This window comes from Prionailurus viverrinus, chromosome F1, assembly GCF_022837055.1.
Source record: "Prionailurus viverrinus isolate Anna chromosome F1, UM_Priviv_1.0, whole genome shotgun sequence".
Classification (NCBI taxonomy): domain Eukaryota; kingdom Metazoa; phylum Chordata; class Mammalia; order Carnivora; family Felidae; genus Prionailurus; species Prionailurus viverrinus.
In genome coordinates, this window is record NC_062577.1 from 20,942,921 (window position 1) to 20,965,397 (window position 22,477).

The 22,477-nt window shown below is 37.7% G+C and overlaps 1 protein-coding gene and 1 non-coding gene across 2 annotated transcripts in view; one reads left to right on the forward strand and one right to left on the reverse strand.

Annotated features, from left to right (window-relative positions):
- NIBAN1 (niban apoptosis regulator 1) overlaps positions 1-22,477 on the forward strand; it is a 151,584-nt gene that overhangs the window by 40,821 nt on the left and 88,286 nt on the right. The gene's annotated exons all lie outside the window — the stretch shown is intronic.
- Positions 1,641-1,713, reverse strand: TRNAM-CAU (transfer RNA methionine (anticodon CAU)). Its single transcript has one exon. It is a non-coding gene; the product is annotated as a tRNA-Met (tRNA).

Consider the following 22,477-nt stretch of genomic DNA (forward strand, 5'->3'; position numbering starts at 1 on the left):
CCTATAGCCTTTCTCCCTGTGTAGCTTCTTCTCCTTCAAGACTCGAGCTGAGCTCTCTCTCAGCTACATAAGTTCCTAGAGAAGGAGGAATGTTTTTCTTTCTGGATCCCAGGTCCCAGTCAAAGCTTAAAAAACAACCTTAGCTCTTGACTAATTTGGAATCCTTGGATTCGGACTTTGCAATTTACCTACCTAGGCTTTCTTTGGTCCTAGGTACTTACATCTCACCCAGCATTTGTGAACAGAGCATGATCAGACCAGTCTGAATTCTTGCAAACTCCTCTTCTCTTTTTCATATGTTTTTTTCTTTTAATACATTACCAGCGTGTTGCTTACTTTAGGCCTCAGTCGCAATCAGGTCAACATAGATTGTTTACCCTTTCATGGACCAGTGAGTTCTCAATGTCCCCACTTCTCACAATGTCGAGGAGGAGGCTGCTCTTAGACCCTCATCTCTGCATCATTATGAACCAGCATTGGCTGGCGTTCACCAGAATACTTGGAACACATTTTTTTTTTGTAAACAAGTTTCGAGCACTTGCTCTAAGCCAGATATTTCATATAGTTGGTGTTCAAACTATACATTAGAATAAGTTTCGATTCTTATTAAAACAGGAATAAATAAAAATGAAAAATAGAAAATAAAGATAGAGAATAAATAAAAATAAAATATTGTCATTAAGAAGGCAAAATGGGGGCGCCTGGGTGGCTCAGTTGGTTGAGCGTCCAACTTCGGCTCAGATCATGATCTCACGGTTCGTGGGTTCGAGCCCCGCATCAGGCTCTGTGCTGACAGCTCAGAGCCTGGAGCCTGCTTCGGTTTTTGTGTCTCCCTCTCTCTCTGCCCCTCCCCCACTCACACTCTGTCTCCCTCTGTCTCAAAATAAATAAACATTAAAAAAAAAAGCAAAATGATCACACAAACAATAGAATCACATAAATGCTGTTGAAATGTTGATGTAAAGAGCCCTGGATACAAAAACCAATAGACCTTGATTCTGATGCTGAACAGGACACTTGCCATGAATATGAATTTATGAGCATTAGTTTTCTTATGTGCCTGGTGGGTCTATGGAGACTCTACTTGGTGAAGTTCTTGTATGGGTTACATAATGTAAATGTATGCAAATGTGCCCAATATTATCTCTGGTATATAGTGGGAGATTAGTACAAGATTCTTTAGTGGAAATCATACAAGAGAAGAAGATTTACAAGAAAGAGAGATCACAGGTATTTGAGGGGATCTAATGGGGCTTTGCAGAAGATATATTTAAGATAGGTCAGACTGGTGATTCCTCAGGGCAGGAACCTTCCAAATTACTTTTTTTATCCTTAGTATTGTGTACATAGACTGTGTTTAATATCCATTGAATTAATGGACTTCGAAGGATTATTAGGATTCTGAAGGGTTGAAATGGACTTGGAGAAAGGGCATTCTAGGTAGAGGGACATGGGAAGGTACTGGTCATGGTGGCAGAACAATAGTCTAGTTTGACGGGAATGTAGGGAAGTAGTAGAAGTAAGAGTAAAATGTAAGCTGGGAATATTTCATGGGTATTGGAAGGGTTTTCAGTGTTAAACTTGGCAGTTTGTATTTAATTCAGTCTAGTTACTTTTTTATTTTTTTTAAGTAGGCTTCATGCCCAATGTGGGGCTCAAACTCACAACCCTGAGATCATGAGTCACATGCTCTACCAACTGAACCAGCCAGGCATTTCCAGTCTAGTTACTTTTTAAAATTCCCCTGTGTAGGGGCACGTGGGTGACTCAGTTAAGTGTCTGACCTGATTTTGACTCAGGAAATGATCTTACGATTCAGTTCATGAGATCAAGCCCTGCATTGGACTCTGCCCTGATAGTCTGGAGCCTGCTTGGGATTCTCTCTCCCTCTCTCTTTGCCCCTGCCCCACTCTCTCTGTCTTTCAAAATAAAATAAAATAAAATAAAATAAAACAAACAAACAAATAAATAAAATTCCTCTGTGTCCAAACAAATTTTGGACAGCATTTTTGTCATGTTTTCTGGGTTATTGAGAGTTTTCCATTGTAATTGCCATCTGATGTGTTTCTACTTTTGTTGGAAGGGTTTGGGCAGTCCTTGGTATGGATAAAGAGATGCCTTTTCTATATGCTATAGAAAACAGATATAAAGAGACTGGTGCTAAGAAGGAATAGAGAGGCAGATAAGTTTTTCTTTGATTATGCCCAGACTCTGTCTTTCTTAAATCCTATACCAAACATTAATAGCTTTCAAGACTCTTGAAAGACAAATCATAAAATTCAAGTCAAAGAAGCCAAATATTGAAGAGGAAAGAATTCATGATTTTTGGATGAAATTGACGATCTGTAGCCACCAATAAAGTAGTCAAGTGTATTTGAACCTATGATTTTCCATAAGCTGGATTATTTGAAGGAATAATGCAAAATAGTTTTAGGGTTTTGAAGCAGTGTTGTCCATATTTCATTTTATAATTAGGTATTGTATTTCAAATATTAGTATTCCTGAGAGAGGTGATACTAAGAGGCAGAATCACCTGGGAAGTGTATTGAGCTATCTGGAGAGAAGGGAGCTGAAGACAAACTTGACTGTGGTATTTCACTGACTTGCATATGACCTCAATTATAAGGTCATATGTACCATTAAGAAAAAAAGTGCTGCCAACGATGTTTAACAATCATCCTGCATTACACCTGAATTGACCATCCTGGCTTATCATTGCTTTGACGTTCCTTGCATCTCTTCCGAGGTATCTGGCCCTTTTGCCTGCTTTCACTTGTACTGCTTGGCATGTGGTAGACAGTACTTTTCATGGATCTTTCTAACAAAATGCAACTCAACCTCCCCTATCTCTTGTTTAGATCCCATACAACCATTAACTGTTGCTTTGCAATCAAAGAGGGAATTGTGGTTATTTTTCCAAAGTTAAATATTTATTCCATTAATGTTAAATTTATCCTGCAACCACATTCGCCTGCCTTTCTATTTACACAATAATTTTTGTTTTGATGTTGAATCAGTATAATCTTTTAAAGACATATAAAAATGGCAATGAAATCCAACACTAGCTATAAAACAAAGCCCAGTTAAGGTGACTGCAAAATGAATGGCTGTGACCAAGTTCATGCTCGTGGAACCAGGTCATAATAGCAAATTCATGGCAGACAATTGTAAGACCCCATTGATTATAAGACACACTCCCAATGTAGAATTGTTGAAATGTGGAGAAAATGTGCATTTGAGGAGCAAGGAAGCACATTTACATCAAAACGTGGCCAGAGACCCTCTTACCTCTTGCTGAAGTATTGCATCTATCACTAAAGACTAAATTAGTTGAGTCACATCCCCTTATGGTTCTGTTTTGCGGATGTGCATTAACATATGTCCTAAAAACATCGTGTACATTTGGTGACCACATTCCTCTTACCAAACAGCTCTGCCAGGAGGGAGGCTGAAGCCCTGAGCATCCATACCCTTAAACTTTGTTTCCCAAGTTGGTACCTGTATATTTATGTGTAGAGGCATCATACGCCTAATTTGCCCTTGCTCCCTTCCACCCATAATATGCACCAGTTAGGAGTTTATTCAGTGGATGGTTTTGTGCTTTTCTTGTCTGATTGACTTCTTGCCGGTCCTCATTTAGTAGAGCATATCTTTCCGTGTACATACAGGAAAACCTGTGTTGAAATCACATAACTTACCCCCCCTGAGTCAGTTTCATTCTTATCACTTTGAGCACGCTCATTTCAGGCATCCAGATACTGCAGAGTATATCCCCACAAACAGAGATGTGGGAAACCTGCCAAGAGAAATCAAACTGTCAGTTGTTTTATCGTACAGGAGGAAGGTTGATAGATACATCTATATTTTGGCAGCCTTGACTCTAAACTGAATGCAACTCAAACTTTCCTCTCAGTAGTCTGCCTAGAACTTCATCTCTGAAGACTCTTATTTCATTGCGGATCATTTGAAACATGGATATATTTGATTTTTACCCTACTCCTTTTCCTCCAGCCACTTACTGGTTAAAAAACAAAAACACAAACACTGAGCAGGACATTGTGAAAGAGGATAAAGAAAGGCCCAGAAAACTGGATAGTCCTGAAAAGTCTGCAGGAGACAAAGTGTGAGAGAGATAGAGCTGTGGCTTTGGTCACTGAGCATGAAAGTGGACAACTTCAGCGCGACCTGGGTGTACGGATCCTGTGGATGTTCCCTGGACTTCTCTTGGGGTTGGAAGAGTTCTTGATTCCTGTTTTTTAAATATTACTCCTATTGCTATCTCTGGAGGTTTGCTTCTGCTCTCATCTGCTGGGGGTGGTCTCACAGCTAGTTAGAAGATGAAAAGTGATGGTGTTTTAAACACCAAACACAATGCTCAGTACAAGTGAGACAAATCTTCCTATTGGCATCTCGTGATAATCTAATCTAGCAGGTATACTCTTTAACACTTTTGACTAAGCATTCATGGAACTGACATATATTTTGTTTGTTTGTTAAATGTTTTTTTGTTTTTGAGAAAGAGAGAGAGAGCAGGGGAGGGGCAGAGAGAGAGACAGAGACAGAGGATCTGAAGTGGGCTCTGTGCTCTGACAGCAGAGAGCCTTATGTGGGGCTTGAATTCACAAACCTCGAGATCATGACCTTAGCTGAAGTCAGATGCTTAACTGACTGAGCTATTCAGGCACCCCTGTTAGTTTGTTTTTAAAGTTTGTTTGTTTGTTTGTTTGTTTGTTTAGAGAATGAGTGGGGGAAGGGCAGAGAGAAAGGGAGAGAGAGAATCTCAAAAAGGCTCCACACTGTCAATGCAGAGTGCAGTGTGGGGCTGGACCTCATGAGAGATCATGACCTGAGCTGAAATCAAGAGTAAGATGCTCAACCAACTGAGCCACCCAGGTGCCCAGAAACATTTTAAATATTATGATTTTAGGGTAGTTGAATATTTAAAAGGGAATAAAAGTAATTATTTATTAGATAGCCTGACTTTTTTTTAATTGGGTTTTTGGAATGCTAAAAATATTTTGTATTTTATATCATGATCAAGTGTGGTTGTACAATTATAAACATTTGTCAAAACTCATTGAATTGTACTCTTGAAATTAGTGAATTTTATTGCGTGCAAATTATGCTTTAATAACACTGATTAAAAGAGTAAAGTATTTTGGGATTTAGAAAGGACTCACTAGAATTCCAAGGAGGGGACTTTCTATAGACAACCCATGACACCAAGGTCATAGTTGGGAGCAGAAATTACATTACACTGAATTGTTAAGGAAATGATTTTGTGTCATTGTATTTTACATGCTTATTATACTTCCCAGTACGTGTGAGATCTTTCCACAGTGACAGTTACTTGTACGTGTGCAGGTGAGTGGGACAGCAGCAAGGGCCTGGGGAAAATAAGGGAGTGAAGAAGGTAATCAGTGAGGATGGAGAGTGGGGGGGCCTGTTCCTTTTTCTACTTTGACCTGCATCAATTCATTTATTACAATTGTGTGCACATAATAAACATGTAATATATTTTGACAGAATCATGTGTTAAAATTGTAATATAGAAGCAAAAAAAATGAGAAAAATAATTAAGCCAAACTTGGTATTTTTATGTAATTACTGGTTCTTTAAAATTGGGACTATGTGTTTAAAATAACCCAAGCACAGAATTATAGTTGAGCTAAATCAATTGCTTATTTCAACTGTCTGAATGTTCTCAAAAATGATGGCAGAATTGATGCTTTTCCAGGGATTACTATTGATTACTACTACTCTTAAAATGATTGGATTGATTATGCCATGCTCTGCCAGTTAATGGGACACCTATTTGCCTTGATCTTTAAATACTAGTTTAATAATGCAGAATGGTTTTATATGTGCAGTTGTGTACTTTCTACCCAGGGTTTTTAAACCTTTACTAAGCAGGTTATTATTTGTCTGTACTGTTTCTCTGGAGAAAGTTTCTCTATTACCTATTTAAAAATACAGTATGTCTACAAAGCATAGCCCTTTATAAAAATAGAAGGGAAAAATTTCATCCATGGGCCTATTATTCAATGGTAACCACTGTTATTGTTTTAATATAGGTCCTTCCAGTCTTTTTTTCTCTGCCCATCTGGTTTTGTTTCTTTAACTTCTTTGTGATCTCTCTATAAAAGTCTATGTTCACTTTTCTGTTGGTGTTGCTTACTTTTATGATGTGCATTTTTACATGCTATGTTAGTTTCCTTTCACAAATATATTTTAATGTTTGCATTCAACTTAAAATATGCCATACTTTATTTCTAAGATCAGGAAATACATTACTTTTTTATGGAAGAAAATTTTTACTTGCTTCAACTGTTATATAACTTTAAAGTAGCAGCTAAACTACCAAGTTTTATAACAGTTCAGATATCTAAGGTCAAAGTACTGAATTTTTAAAAATCCCAGATGGTTATATAATCAAAAGAAAGATATTCTTATTTTACATTTAAATTGTTTCCCTTTAGGGGCGCCTGGGTGGCTCGGTCAGTTGGGCATCTGACTTCGGCTCAGGTCATGATCTCATAGTTTGTGAGTTCAAGCCCCGTGTCGGGCTCAGTGCTAACAGTTCAGGGCCTGGAGCCTGCTTTGGATTCTGTGTCTCCCTCTCTCTCTGCCCCTCCCCCACTCACACTCTATTTCAAACCTGAAAATTAAGAAAAAAATAAAAAATAAATAAAATTTTTCCTTTATATTTTTAATGATTTAATGATTTACGAATATTTTGAGGGGAAATACAACTTCTTTCTTTTTGTTCTCTCTTGATTATCTTCTCAGTCTCTTTAAATAGCCATAAACGACTAATTGGTTGAGTTATGCATCTTTCTGATAATCTAGTCATGGGCTGAGTTTCTTTCTTAAGATAAAGCCCTTGATTTTCCATTTTTACCCATCTTGTGGGTTTCCTACTCTTCAATCCCCTCTTGTTGACGGCTCAAAACCACTTCCTCTTTCAAGTTTGCCTCATTTCCTGTCCATTCATTTTCCTGGCTTTGGTTGGCAGGTCTTATTTATTTAAAACCATAATATATATATATATATGTGTGTGTGTATATGTATATATATATGTATATATATGAAAATAACTATATATGGTATATATAAGATATATGTGATATATATATATATATGTGTATATATTCTTTTCTTTCTTTCTAGTCCTGCATAACTGAGACAAAACTTTTCATTTTTCCTTCCTAAGGGAATTTCCTTCCATCTGGAGATTATTTTTGAGTATGTGTGGTTTAAAAACTTGTTTTTTGGTTAATGTTTAATGTTTGTTTTATTTATTTGTTTATCTAAAGATTATTAAAGAACCTGTGACTCATAGAAGGCATTGTGTATTCAGATATATTTTATGCTCATTACCTAGGATGTTTACAGAATGTCTTCCACCCCCCCCAGGAAGTTCAAAGGCAGCTGCTTTGTACACCTCACCTGCTGCCATTACCCAAATATAGACAAGTCCAAGCACCACAGACACCCTGCTCAGAAAACAGGAAAACAGATGACAAAATATCTCACTAATTTTCTTCTTAATGGTCTTTCTTTTAAAATTATTTCCAGCATAAATTTGAAACTTTTGTTTTTCTAATAGGTAGCAAATTTCCAATATTCACGCTGTTTAAACTCAATTCTTTCCCCCTTCATGCTGAGTTGGATTAAATCAACCAATTATTTTTGTGACATGTAAGCATGGTCTTAATCTATATGTTTACCTTACAACTTTCTTTGTAAATGTATAGTTTTGATGATTTGCTCCCAGTGGAACAGTAAAGCTCAGATTGGATTTAGAGAAAAGGAATAAAGTGTTCCTGCTATGAGCCCCAGGCTGCTGCGGGGTTAGTTTGATTCATCAACAGATGAGGACAGTCCAATTTGTACTAGGTATCTATTATCTATTTGTAGGGTTTCTTTCTTTCTTTCTTTCTTTCTTTCTTTCTTTCTTTCTTTCGTAGCTTTCATACTCAACATGGGCTTGAACTCACAACCCTGAGATCAAGAGTTGCATGCTCTACTGACTGAGCCAGCCAGGTGCCCCTGTACCAGATATCTAAACGCTTAAGATTACCTATTTATTTATTTTTTTTTTTGCAATTTGTCTCATACTTAATCAGTATATAGCTAAATATATTGCTTTCTGACAAATTATTATTTATTGAAAGCCTTTCTGGTCCCCTGATGAGGGGAAAATAAACTCATAGTATGAAAGAAACAGTTTTGGAATAGAGTTTTCTAAAGAATTATAAAGGTACTTACAGGTTTAAATGTTGGTATAAATGTTCTATTTGCTTTGCAAACTAATTTCCCATCTGCTTTCCCCTTAGTCCTGGGAAGAGACTAAGAACAGGTGGTAGAGATTGAGAAGATGGGCAGAGAAAATGCATCCAGTATAGAACTAATATTGCTAATATTGCAGTGTCAATCTAACAGATATTTATCAAGGCATACTATGTGCCTGGTACTGACCTTTCTAGGCTCTTAGGAGTCAGGGACAAGAAATGCACTTTCAATGAGCTATGGAGTTATTTAGCAATAGACAGTAGGAAATCTGTGACAGAATGTAGCAGAGGTTGGGATGGCAGACACGCATGTGAGAATCATTGGGGTGTATATAGCCTGTGCAGTGGGATTGTGTTTCCAGAAAGAGTGGCTGATTAAGAAGCATGTAGGAGGTGAGGAATCTGGAATACTGTTCAAGAGGTTTGATGGTGAAGGGAAAAAAAAGAGCGCAATTTCCTGAGAGGTAGGTGAGTACTTTCTTTTTCTTCAGAACTTGACCACATTTTGGGGCTTGAAGTAAAACCCAGTGAAAAGGAAGATAATGACAATCCAAGAAAAGGTGCATCATTGATGGGGTAAGCGTTTGGAGGAAGTGGATTGGGATGTCTTCCTTTTGAGACAGGCTGGAAAAAGGAAAAGTATAGTGGACAAGGGATGAACTTGAGAGTGGATAGGAGAGAATTAAGATGTATCTTTATTTTCTGGAAAGAGGAAGTCTTCTGGGAGTAAAGGGAGAGCGGGGAAGGGAGCCTGAGGATACTGATGAAGGTGCAGTAGTTGCTTTGGAGAGTGGACAAGGCAGTCACCGAGCATGAGAAAAGGCTTGCTAAATAGTGCTGAGTCCAGCCCAGTCTGGAGCTCATTTGTTTGTAGTGGAGCCAAACGGACAGCTTTGCTCTCTCTTCTGCACTGTTGGGACGCCTGCAGGGATGCTATTAAATACCAAACTGTCCTGATCATAAGACTCAACTGGAAGAATATATTGAGAAGACAGGATTTCCATTCAGTCTTAGTACATTCTCATTCAGTGGGTCTGAGGTAGGGAATAGAATTTTCTATTTTTCTAGATCCCTTAATTTTAAAAAAGAATATGTTGCAGTGACTACAAAAATTGTTTTAAAAGGAAGGCTTTTGATAAAAGGTACAGAAACTCAAGCTGAACCACACTAATTTAATGAATCCTTAATGAAACACAAATCTTGATGTTTTTATTTAATAATGGACTAATTATAGTTGGGAGCAAAAATGGCAAACAAAATCAGTTTACTCTATCCATATATTTTCCAGATCTGTTAACTAGGAATCTAAAGTCTTTTTCTAAACTGAAATAACCCATTTGATTTAATTCTCACATGTAATTAAAATGTGCCTTCATGTTGGGACTTAATAAACTCTAGAATGGCAATTGCATGGTATAATGAGGAATTTTAAAGTTTGTTGCAGAAGATATGATTGAGTACATAGAAAATCCAAGATAATTTAAAGATAAATTAATTTAAAGAGTTTTTTTTTCTTTTAAGTTTCTGGGTATAAAACAGTGTGGAGGTTCCTCAAAAAATTAAAAATAGATCTACTCTATGACCCAGCAATAGCACTGCTAGGAATTTACCCAAGGGATACAGGAGTACTGATGCATAGGGCTACTTGTACCCCAATGTTTATAGCAGCACTTTCAACAATAGCCAAATTATGGAAAGAGCCTAAATGTCCATCAACTGATGAATGGATAAAGAAATTGTGGTTTATATACACAATGGAATACTCTGTGGCAATGAGAAAGAATGAAATCTGGCCTTTTGTAGCAACGTGGATGGAACTGGAGGGTGTTATCTAAGTGAAATAAGTCATACAGAGAAAGACAGATACCATATATTTTCACTCTTATGTGGATCCTGAGAAACTTAACAGAAGACCATGGGGGAGGGGAAGGAAAAAAAAAAGTTAGAGAGGGAGGGAGCCAAACCACAAGGGACTCTTAAAAACTGAGAATAAACTGAGGGTTGATGGGGGTGGGAGAGAGGAGAAAGTGGGTGATGGGCATTGAAGAGGGCACCTTTTGGGATGAGCACTGGGTGTTGTATGGAAACCAATTTGACAATAAATTTCATATATAAAAAAATAAAGTTTCTGCGTATAAGACAAACATATCGAAGTTAAGAGCTGGTAATCAATTAAAAATGTAAAAGAAAAAAGATTCCATTCATAAGAACAAGACAAATCCATATGAAATTGGGTTTAGGAATAAATCTAACAAATATGTGCAAAAATCTTCATGAATAAAAATGACAAAATGTCATCAAAGAGCATTAAAGAAGCCTTGACTAAATGAAGAGATATGCCATGCTAATGAATGAGAACAGGGCTGCTGTCTACAATGACTCAGGATGTTCATAGCAGGAGGCTCCTAACTAAAGAAGGGTTAGCAGAGGTCAAAACCAGCCTGAGCTGCATTCTTCACTCATGTGAGGCTGGCTGTAGGAAAGGGTACCTTTCCCTAGTTTGCACGTAAATGCTGTCTGGGCTAGCAGCAATCTTAGATGGGAAGATTATATCATAAAACTATCAGCCTCATAATAATCACAGATTCACTGTTTTTCCAATCAAAATCCTGACATTATTTTTCTGTGGGACTTGACATAATTCACTCTATGGAAGAGCATTGGCTAAAGAATATCTAAGACAATTTGAAGAAGAACCAAGTGGGAAGACTTTACACTCCTGATGGCAGAAATTCTTATTTTTTTAAATGTTTATTTATCTTTGAGAGATAGAGTGGGGGAGGAGCAGAGAGAGAGGGAAACACAGAATCTGAGGCGGGCCCCAGGGTCTGAGCTGTCAGCACAGAGCCCAACATGGGGCTCGAACTCACAAAGCATGAGATCGTGACCTGAGTTGAAGTCAGATGCTTAACCAACTGAGACACCCAAGTGCCCCCAGAAATTCGTATTAACACTATAATAATTAAGACAGTATGGTACCAATAGCACAGGGATAGACAATAGACCAATGGAATAGACTAGAGAGCTCAAAAGCAACCTATTCAAATATGCAAACTTGGAATATATCAGAAATAGGCACATGTTGGAAGAAATGCAAAATAAATATTGCTGGAATAATTAGTTATCTGTAGGGTAAAGTATGGATTCATGGCTCATAATCCACACAGAAATTAATTCCAGGTTGTAAAAAGCCTTGTGCTAACATCCTTTTAGAAGAACATGAGGGAGAATATCATTATGAAGACAATAGCAAGGAAGGATTTCCTAAACCAGACACTAAAAACACAGACCAGAGAGAATAAGATAGTTACATCTGACTTCATTAAACTTTAAAACTGTTCTTCAACTCTGTAATCCAAGGGAAAAGACAAGCCACAGATGGGGAAAAGACAACAGAAATGTTTTTATCTGAGAAGGATTCATACCTATGTATGTATCTTACTATGTACCTTACTATGTATCAGTAAGAAGAAGATGTATGGAGAAAGGATGTGAATTCATAGAATAAGAAACCTGACTGGCCAATAAATATATGGAAAAGTGCTCAACTCACTATTACTTTGATAAATGTAAATTAAGGTACCATTTTCTACAGATCAAAATAGACAAAAATGTATAAGTGGGACAATACTTAGAGTTTCTAAAGATGTGGGAGGAAGGAAGTTCTTATACGCTGCTGGTAGGGTGTGAATTACACAGCTTCCCCCCCCCTCCCCCCCCGGCTGCCGTCCCCCAGAGAGAAATTTGGCAATATCAAGGGCAGATGAAGATGCTCGCACTTTGCCCCAATATTCTATACATACACTCTAGAGAAACTAATACTTATGACCCATTTACATTCACAACAGCATTGATTAGAAGAGCAAAAGAGGAAATAAGTGAGAGGCCCATCAACAAGGAGACAGATAAATCGTGAGATGTGTTAGAAGTATAGATATCCGTTAAAATGAATATACTAGAAATACATATCACACATATACATGATATACATATACATGACATATACGTGATCTACCTATCTGCCTTAAGCAAGCTGCAGAATGACAGGCAAAGTTGTCAGAAAATATGCATAACAATGCTATTAGCTATACATGGATATATGTATTGATATTTACCTATGTTGTAAGAATCTAAAATGACTTATAGGAATAAATACCGCTTTGAGTATAGTGGTGCCTAGTCATGTTGTGGGGCAGGGTAGAGGGGGCTACAGATGTGGCTGTAATGTTTTGTTTAATCTTTTGTTAGCAAATATGGTATATGTTAAGATTTTGTTTAGCTGGATGGTAGGAATATATATTCTTCACTTTATGTTCTATATGCTTGAAATAGTTCATAATTAAAGAAAACACAGACATAGGCAAAACCTTCTTATTAGTGGCAACACATCTCATCTCTTGACTCATATAAAGTAGGAAACAGAGAAGAGAGCAGAAAAACTTTGTTGAAGACATTTCAGATATCATGTGGATGATAGGCCTGGTTCACAGCAGTACCTTTTAACCTTGATTTGGTACAAAACACATTCTTAATCAGTAAATAAGAAAATCTACCTAATTAGTGCATTTCCCAGGGAGCCTTATGTTATTAGTCAGCAAAGACTGTAGCTTTAATTGAAACAGTGATGCCATTTAATTGGAACACCTGAATGAGATTAAGGGGTGCTCAGTTAAGGTCAATTCGTTTCCCCTGTGCCCAGAGCCTTGTTGGGTCTCTGCCTTCTTGCTGGCAACTTCTGCCAATTGGGATGTATCTGAGCCAAATGCTTTTACTGTCCTTCATAAATCATTTAATGGAATGTTTTAAATACAGATTCCATGTATTTCCAAATGTATTCTGAAAGACATTGGCATGCTGATTGTACTGATAAATTTAGAACTCATTATATTGAAGCACTAGACATTTGCATTGCTTTTAATTTGTTACTGACCCAACGGTTTAATATGTATAGATTAAATGAAATAAATTAGTAATTGTTTTGGGACTCAATAATGTATTTGGTTGGTTATATCTGTATTAGTCAGGGTTCTCCAGAGAAACAGAACCAACAGAAGAAAGAGAGAGATATTTTTTTAAATAAGGAATTTGGAAAAAAATAAAATAAAAATAAGGAAAGGAATTGGCTCATGGGATTATGGAGGCTGATGAGTCCCAAGATCTGAGGTCAGCAAGGTGGAGACCCAGAAGACCCAGAAGAGACCCATAGCTCCACTGTGAAAGCCAGCATGCTAGAAGCCCAGGAAGAGACAATGTTTCAGTCCAAGTTGAAAGGCAAAAACAAAAACAAAAACAAAAACAAAAACAAACAATGTCCCAGCTCAGGGAAGCTAGAAAGAAGGAAATTTCCTCTTGCTCAACCTTTTTGTTTTATTCAGGCTTTCAACTGATTGGATGAGGCCCACCCAACATTGGGGATGGCAATCTTCATTTTTTATTTACCTATTCAAATATTAACCTCATCCAGAAACACCCTCACCGACACATCCAGAGTATCTGGGCACCCCATGGCTCAGTAAAGTTGACACACAAAATTGGCCATAACAAAAATCTTTCTACTCAAATTTAAGATCATTTCACAAGGCTTCCTGACAATATGGTTTTTATTACCAAAGATTATTTACATTCCTCCATTAATAAAAAAAGGAGTGCTTGAATTCTTCTATAAAAATCAATGTAGTATTTAGTAGAAAGAAAAACTGCTAAAAACACTGACACTGACTGGGGTGCCTGGGTGGCTCAGTTGGTTAAGCGTTTGACTTTGGCTCAGGTCATGATCTCACTACTTATGAGTTCGAGCCCCACATCAGGCTCTATGCTGACAGCTTGGAGCCTGGGACTTGCTTCAGATTCTGTTTCTGTCTCTCTGCCCCTCCTCTGCACTATCTCTCTGTCTCTCAAATATAAAATAAAACATTTTTAAAAATTGACATTGATTTATTTAAAAAACTTTTTTTAATGTTTATTTATTTTTGAGAGAGAAAGAGAGGTGAGCAGGGGAGGGTTAGAGAGAGAGGGAGACACAGAATCCGAAGCAGGCTCCAGACTCTTAGCTGTCAGCAGAGAGCCTGATGCGGGGCTTGAACTCACGACCCGTGAGATCATGATTTGAGCCAAAGTCAGATGCTTAGACTGAGCCATCCAGGTGCCCCCCAAAATTGACATTGATTTAAAAAAACATTTTACAAATGTTCTGTTACTCAGTAGTTTTATGACCACGGGACAATTAATTTCTTGATCTGAAAATAGGAGGACATTGGAATTTATTATTATGATCCCACCTAGCTCTGGAGGTCTGTAACTTTGATCTTTTCATTAATATGTGGAAGTTGGAATGTGATTGGCATTGGCATATCTGTGCTACCGTCCAGATGAACTCAAGTTGCTTTCTTAGGGATATTGTGGAAGGCAGTCCCAGTTATTTATAGTTCTTTTTCATATTTAATTTCCTTGGTGCCTGTAATGACTAGTTTAGAGTAAATGAATCTCACCTGTGAGGACTGGACTCCAAACAGAGCTAAACTTAGAAAGTTTCAGGACATTTGTTAAGGACCATGTAAAATCACTTTATAGAAGAGCAATTTCCATAGAAAAAATGGGGTTTCCATAGAACTTGATACTATCTAAATAGTTATTTCTATTAGAGAGTTAATGGGCCTTTTTCTGTCTCCTTTTTTAGAGCATCACATATAATCGCTTTGGATAATTTTTCACTAATGTACATTACACAAGAATATTTTAATTTTGTGATTAACTATTTTGCTGGCAACAGATTGTCAAAAAAGCATGTGATGAGCTATATTTTAGACTGTGCTAGATCTGACTTTATTATTGGAGATACTTGGGTTGTTATCAAGAAAATTGTATTCAGAGGACACAGTGCCTGACTGAATTAAGTGGATAGGAATGAGAACCATTTTGGCAGTTCTTAAATTCTTGTGAGGATAAGTTAGAGCATGCTAAAATAATTTTCACTAATGAGTACTTTATCTGCCTTGTAAATAGTTTCAGAAAGTTAGCTAGCCTACAGAAATGTTGACTAGGTTATGAAGTTCTACCTGCACCTTCCTAAGCCTAGCATTATCATCTTTCATTTTCCTAGCCAAGTCACTCCTACTTATCGTTACCCATATACCCAGACTAACAAAACATGTATCTGGGCCCCAAATACAGTTCTCTAAAAAATGCACTTTTTTTTACACGAATGGTATAGATTCTTGAGAGACAAGTAGAAACTATAGTAGAAAGCATTTCAAGCAAATATACTTCTGTGTGAGGAAAAGAAAAATGGAATGAAAGAAAAAAAGAATATAATTAGGAAAATAAAGAGAAACCTGGAAGAGACACCAGGACCTATTGTGTTGGAAGGGGAATCACTTAGTAAAATTCCTAGGCTTGTTGCCTGGTTTATTTTAAGTCTGGCCTGATTTCTTTTAATGTGCATATTGTGTTCATTTATACGGTCGCAATCTCAAAGCAAAGGATATTTTCAGGATTCTGGAATAATCTGAGAGCCTCTGATAAAATATGTGCAAAAAATTTTAATAACTATAATTAGACTCAAAAGGAGCAAAGGAAATCTCATTTCAGTTTGTGAATTTCTGCTATGTATTTCTTCAAAACCAAAAAAGGCTGTCTAATGGGCAACCATGATTCCTTCTGAATTCATACTTCTTGTGATGCTTTCTGAAAAAGTAGCTGTGTCAGATGGGTTTAATTTTATTTTTCACACACTTCCCTCTCATATTTATGAGGAAAAATACAGCCAATCTGCAGCTTCCTTTGGGGACATTAGACAGCTTAGAGAAGTGGCAAAATAAACAAGATTTATTCTCATCAGATGTGTCATGGGAAAATTGGAAGCATGCTGTGAGGTAATGGCAAAATAATCTTGAAAATTTCCAAGCACGTTTTTCCAAATGAAATGAAATTTAAAGTTAGCTTTCATCTAATTATGGCTAAAGAAAAATGCGTACATAAAAATACAGGTATATTTATATACATATCTATCTTCCAACAATACTATTATAATTTCTTCCTCTAAAAAAAGAGGAGGGCAGACTTAAGGTCTCAAAGTTCTAGAAAGCTGTTCACTGGAATAGCTGACCACAGGGATTTTAAATTTTCCCTTGGATAAGGTAATGGGCATTGGAATGTATAGCACGGTAGTGTTTTTCCCTTTCTTGGTGTCTCCTCCATTTCTCTTACTTTTATTAACCTGTGAGGGTATTGTTCTACCAAATCCCTAGTATAGATGGGCACCTTAATTTATTTCAGTGCTGTGGCCACTTGTAGAAAACATTGTTCTTATTTCTGCTGTTAACCTTCAAAATAAAGCTGCCAGTTATTTTACCAGAAAAATATGGGTTTTATTCAGGAATAGCAGAGAATTGCAATCTGGGACAAGCAAGCTATGGCAAAATCATAAGCAAATCCACTGAACAAAGGGGAGAGGAACACTTTTTTATAGAGGTAAAGGGCAAGTTGGGAAGGCTGTCATAAACAAAAAATCCAATTGGAGTAAACTGGGAGTGGAAGTAGAGTGGTTTTTCATTGGCTGAGTTGTGACTTTCTCCCATTGGCGGGGCTATTGCTAGGGGAGGAGGAAAGCTTTTCTTCTTCCTGTTGGGATAGTAAAGTAGTATCCATCAGCTAGGTCCATCTATTCCTATTGGATTTGCAATTAATGAAGAGTGGTAGGGTGTGAGAGTTCCCCTGCCAAACCTCCTGACTCTGTTTTAGTTAGGTTTTCCTTTTTGAATTTTCACACTGTTCACCCACTGGAGTTGGTGTCTGGCCCTTACATAGCATCTGTAAGTACATGCGGATTCATGGAATGCTCTTAACAGGTCAAGCTTTGTGGCCGTATTAAAGATACTGGGCCCATTTTTAGAACAGGGATTGCAAAAACTTGAAGGTCTTTAACAGTGCAAAGGCAAATATAGTGCAAGCCTAACTCAGAGTTTTGGATCTCTATGAGTTTTGGAAACGAGGAAACTGTTCTTTGTTTATTCCTAAGCATGTCTGTTTTCTATCCAGAGGGTCCTGGCATGATTTTGAAATATTTAATATAAGCTCTTGGGAGAGTTCTATGTTTCTCTTCTGTGGATTAATATCTGAAGTAAATCATAGAGAACATAAGTTGGTTTATATATTTCTTGTTTTTAACACAAAGTAGAGTTCCTGCCAGATAAATTTCAGAGAGTTGATGGGATTAAGGCTGCCCATGAAGAATTTTTTACTTTTCCTATGGAATCTGTTCAAAAACATCACTGTGCTTAAGCACACACACACACACACACACACACACACACACACCATTTAGTTCAATTATGGAGAATCCAATTTATCCCCATTCTCTAAGGCATTTACTGGAAGAGAGAATCCTTGGGCATTATTCTGTGTAATTAGATTTTTGCACATTTGTATTGTGAATTGGGATTTCTGATTTCTCCACCCTAAGGTGCACAGTGATGATGCTCAGAAGTCTGAAACTATAACTGATGTTATAATTCATCAGGACTTTTAAACTTTTATAATTTAAGAAACTCTGGGGGAAAAACAATAGTGGGTATTATACTCTATTTTATAAATATTTAAAATATTTTTTAGAGCTACTTCTCTTATTCCCCCAAATTAATCTTTTTTTGTGTGTAATGTTTATTTATTATTGAGAGACAGAGACAGAGTGCTAGTGTGGGAGGGGCAGAGAGAGAGAGAGGGAGACACAGAACCCGAGGCAGGCTCCAGGCTCTGAGCTAGCACAGAGCCCGACACGGGGCTTGAACCCACAGGCCGTGAGATCATGACCTGAGCCGAAGTTGGATGCTTAACTGACTGAGCCACCCAGGTGTCCCTCCCCCCCAAATTAATCTTCACCAGAAACCTCAACAGTGTTTACGAAAATGTGTCAAAGGCTTAATTAATCCTCTTCTAATGTCTGGATTTGGCTCGGTTTTCAGGAAATAGCCACTTTGTTAAAATAAATCCATTTTTTAAAAATGTTTGTATTTTTCTTCTTCATAGTAACAATAAAAATGTGACATCTGAAAATAGCGATTTTTGGAAGGTAATATAGGAAAAAAAACCAAAGATGAAATGTTAAGTAAATAAAACTGGGCACAAAATATAACATTCTCAAACTATTAAAAAATAATTATAAAAAATATTAGAAGGAAATATAGCAAAATAATGTTTGGATTGTTTATATCTTTCACTACCTATCAGCTGTTTTTCTAAAAGTATTTGAAGCAGGGATAAATATATTTCAGAGAAGATTTTAGAACAGGTTATAGTTGTATTGACAGTGCAGATGATGGGAAAACTAGAAATAATCCACTATAAACAGTATCTTTCAAGAAAGAAAACTAGTGATAAAGACTAGATTTAAGTTGAATTACTACAGATCTGGAAGGTTAGCAAAAAAACTTCTAGAATAAAAAAATATACAAATCTATTCAGACTTCATGTAAGTTTTACCTAGACACATATACTTCCCATGATTACAGACTGGTCAAGAAAAATAAACAAACTAAGGAAGGTGTTTGTTCGTAAATAATTCTCCACATCTAATTTCATGGACAAAATTCATCTAAAAGTTTAAAAGGAATTAATCAGGGGGCGCTTGGGTGGCTCAGTCAGTTAAGCATTTGCCTTTGGCTCAGGTCATGATCTCATGATTGATGAGTTTGAGCCTCTTGTCGGGCTCTGTGCTGACAGCTCAGAGCCCAGAGCCTGCTTCTGACTCTGTGTCTCTCCCCGCCCCCCTCTCCCTCCCCTGTTTGTACTCTCTTTCACACTCAAAAATGAATAAACATAAAAATTTTTTTTTGAAAAGGAGTTAATCAGTAAGAGTCTTATTTTTTTTTTGAAAAAACAAATGAGTTGAGCTTTGAAAGTGTATATTTTTAATAACAAATATTCAAGCTGAGAATTGGGCCTTTCTCCTTTCTGGGGACATTGGCATGGGTTTCAAGATTATGATGCATTGTACTTTGCTTTATTCTTAAATATTTACTCAACCATTCTTTCATTCATTCAACAAATATTTGCTAAGTACATAAATACAGTATATACCCTTGGAGGAGAGATTAGCTATATTTAAACAGCTGTAGCAAAGTGGAGCACAGTTTTGGGAGAACACAAACGAAGGTGAGATTGTTTCCACCTGGGGAGAGCCAAAAAAGCCTCTGTTGGGGTTGGAATTTCCATCTGGGCTTGAAGGCTCTGAAAGTGACTGGCAGGGCGTTTAGCGGGAGAAAGGAGGGGTGAAAGCGTGTACAGGGGGCAAGGAGATTTCATTTGAGTAGGAGAGGTAGAAAATAAAGACAATTGAGGCCAGATCACAGGGCCTTTGGTACTGGGCTAAGTGGTTACTACTCTGGGCAATGGGGAACTGTTGAAGTTTTTATGAAGGTAGTGACAATGATCTTGTAGCAACGTGTCAAATGAAACTTGTCAGACCAGGACCAAGAGGATTGTACCTCTGTGACTATGAGGAATGCCTCTTACGGTTTTCAAGAGTTCCCTGGGAGCATTAAGGGCAAGACTTGGATCTGAAGGACAATTTCCTACCCTACCGTCTGGGCCTTGTTAACTTGTGCTAGCTTTCTCGTGAGTGGAACCATGGTGGCCAGCTTGGACTCAGCCTCTCATGTTCTGCTCCGTCAGCCCTGGACTCACTCTGGCCACTCCCCAGAATCTGTCTTGGCCACACTGACCAAGCTTTGGCTTACTTCCCATAATCCTCCAGGCTCTGTGTATCAGCACTGGCATTCCCAACTCCCACTCTGGCTTTGACTTTTTTGTTCCTCTTTTGGAGCTGAGAGCTAGTATGCTTTTGGTGGTTTTTTGTTTTTTTTGTTTTGTTTTGTTTTGTTTTTTTGTTTTTTTCTGCTGTGATTAATACTGAGGGCAGATTAAGAGACTTTTATGGTGTTGAAGCTGTACTGGTTTGGGTGGGGGCAACAGGGTGGATCAACAAATATTGTGGGAATAGAAGTGACAAGATCCAGGGGCACTTGGGTGGCTCAGTCAGTTAAGCCTCTGACTTCGGCTCAGGTCGTGATCTCACAGTTTGCGGGTTCAAGCCCTGAATCAGGCTCTGTGCTGACAGCTCAGAGCCTGGAGCCTGCTTCAGATTCTGTGTCTCCTCCCCCTCTCTGCCCCTCCCCTGCTCATGTACATGTGTCCTCTCAGTAACACGATGAGATTGCTCCTCTGTCTTCATTTAAAAGAATTTTTTTCAACGTTTTTTATTTATTTTTGGGACAGAGAGAGAAAGAGCATGAACGGGGGAGGGGCAGAGAGAGAGACACACAGAATCGGAAACAGGCTCCAGGCTCTAAGCCATCAGCCCAGAGCCTGACACGGGGCTCGAACTCACGGACCGCAAGATCGTGACCTGGCTGAAGTCGGACGCTTAACCGACTGCGCCACACAGGCGCCCCACTGTCTTCATTTTATACGAGGAGGGGAGTTAACTTGTGTAAGGCCCCACTGCTGGTGAGTAGCTGAGATGGCACCCAAAGCCATGTTTGTCTGACTCCAGAGTCCATTTTCCTAACCACGGTGGTGTTTTGCCCCAACACCAGGCTTTTATTTAAATGTCAAGATCCCTACTTAGGTGTTCCTTTGTTTGGGTTTAGATAGGCTTAATCTAAAATCGAGATACATTTTGAGAATCACTTGAGGTTCTTTTCCCCCTAGAACTTATGATAGTTAGCTGTTTCATTCACATTTTGAACCAGTCGTTAGGTTAATTACCATAGAAAGCTGTAGTCCCTTTTTTATAAATGCTGCCTGGTGGAAGATGTGTTGGTACTCAAATCACAGAAGCATTTTTTCTCATACATTGGGAGGGAGTGGTGGCATCATAACACCTCAGTAGAGGCAGGGCATCCTTTACTGAGGCTTTGTGATGTGGCAGGAAATCAAGTTTCAAAGCTTTGTAGAGCTCATCATAAAATGGCATCCACCTTCTTTCATTTAAATCCAAGTGCTTGCAAGAGTGCAAAAATTAGTGTCATAAATTAGCAGGCTGCCCTTCTGCGAGACAAAATAGTGGTCACTTGGACCCAAAGGGCAGATTTTGTTAATTGTTTCTATGTTTCGGTGAGGTGAGGCTCATTCTCATTGTGGGAATTCCTAAAGATATCCCACTCCTATGTAAGAAAATTATAGACAAGGATATAGAATTTTATTTCTTATGCACTATATAAAAGCTAAAAAAATATTAACCAATTAGATAATTATAAAGCCTAAGTATATTAAAGTATTATACAAATACTGATTAATAGTAATACCATAGACTCACAGAGCAAGCAAAAGCATGCTGATTCAAATTATAGGAGCTTTTATTTGCATTTCTACAGAACCTATTATTAGTGGGTCTCAACACACCTTTCAAGTAATAGTTATTAAAGCCCATAAGTATGACCAAAAAAGGTCATTTTATTGAGGGGATAGGGAAGAACTCCCCCTTTCCTCATACAGAGTAGATCTAAATGCCTGATCTAAAGTAGGATTCTCTATAGAAAGAGTATTCATACACTATGGGTGTCTGGGGCTATGATTCCATACGTATAGAAGTTGGCAGCTATGAATTCAAGGTTCTCATATTGAGTATCTCAATCTATGTGGTTAGAACTCTTCACTTATTTTTGAAATTTTATATGCATAATAGCTTTAAACAAATCTTGCCAGTATATTTTAATATATCTCTGTGACTATATCAAATTTGAAAACAAAAATTATGTGAAGCTCACATGAAAATATTTTAAAATATTTTGGAATTGTTATATCACATTAATTTTTTTCTCAAGATAATATCTTATTCCAAGGACTAACAGCTTGTAAGCACAGCCAGTGAGACCTGTGTTTATTTCTCTACTTTGTAGCAAGTCCTTGAAAGGTGAGGATTTCTAATCTGTCTGGGAATATTCCTTTGCCTTTTCTCCCCTATTTCTTTTTCTCCTTTCCCTCCTTTGCAACTTAACCTACTCTCTAAAGCTAATAAGAACAGGTTGGAAAAGTTAAAGAATACTCCTAGAGCCTGACCCTCCTCTTTCTCCATCTTGAGTCCTCAAACTACCCCTCTTCCCCCCATGATTGATCCTAAGCATCATTTTCTTCTGGTGCTAAGTCATCATAATGCAGTTGTTGGTCACTATTGTAAGGCAGCTGTA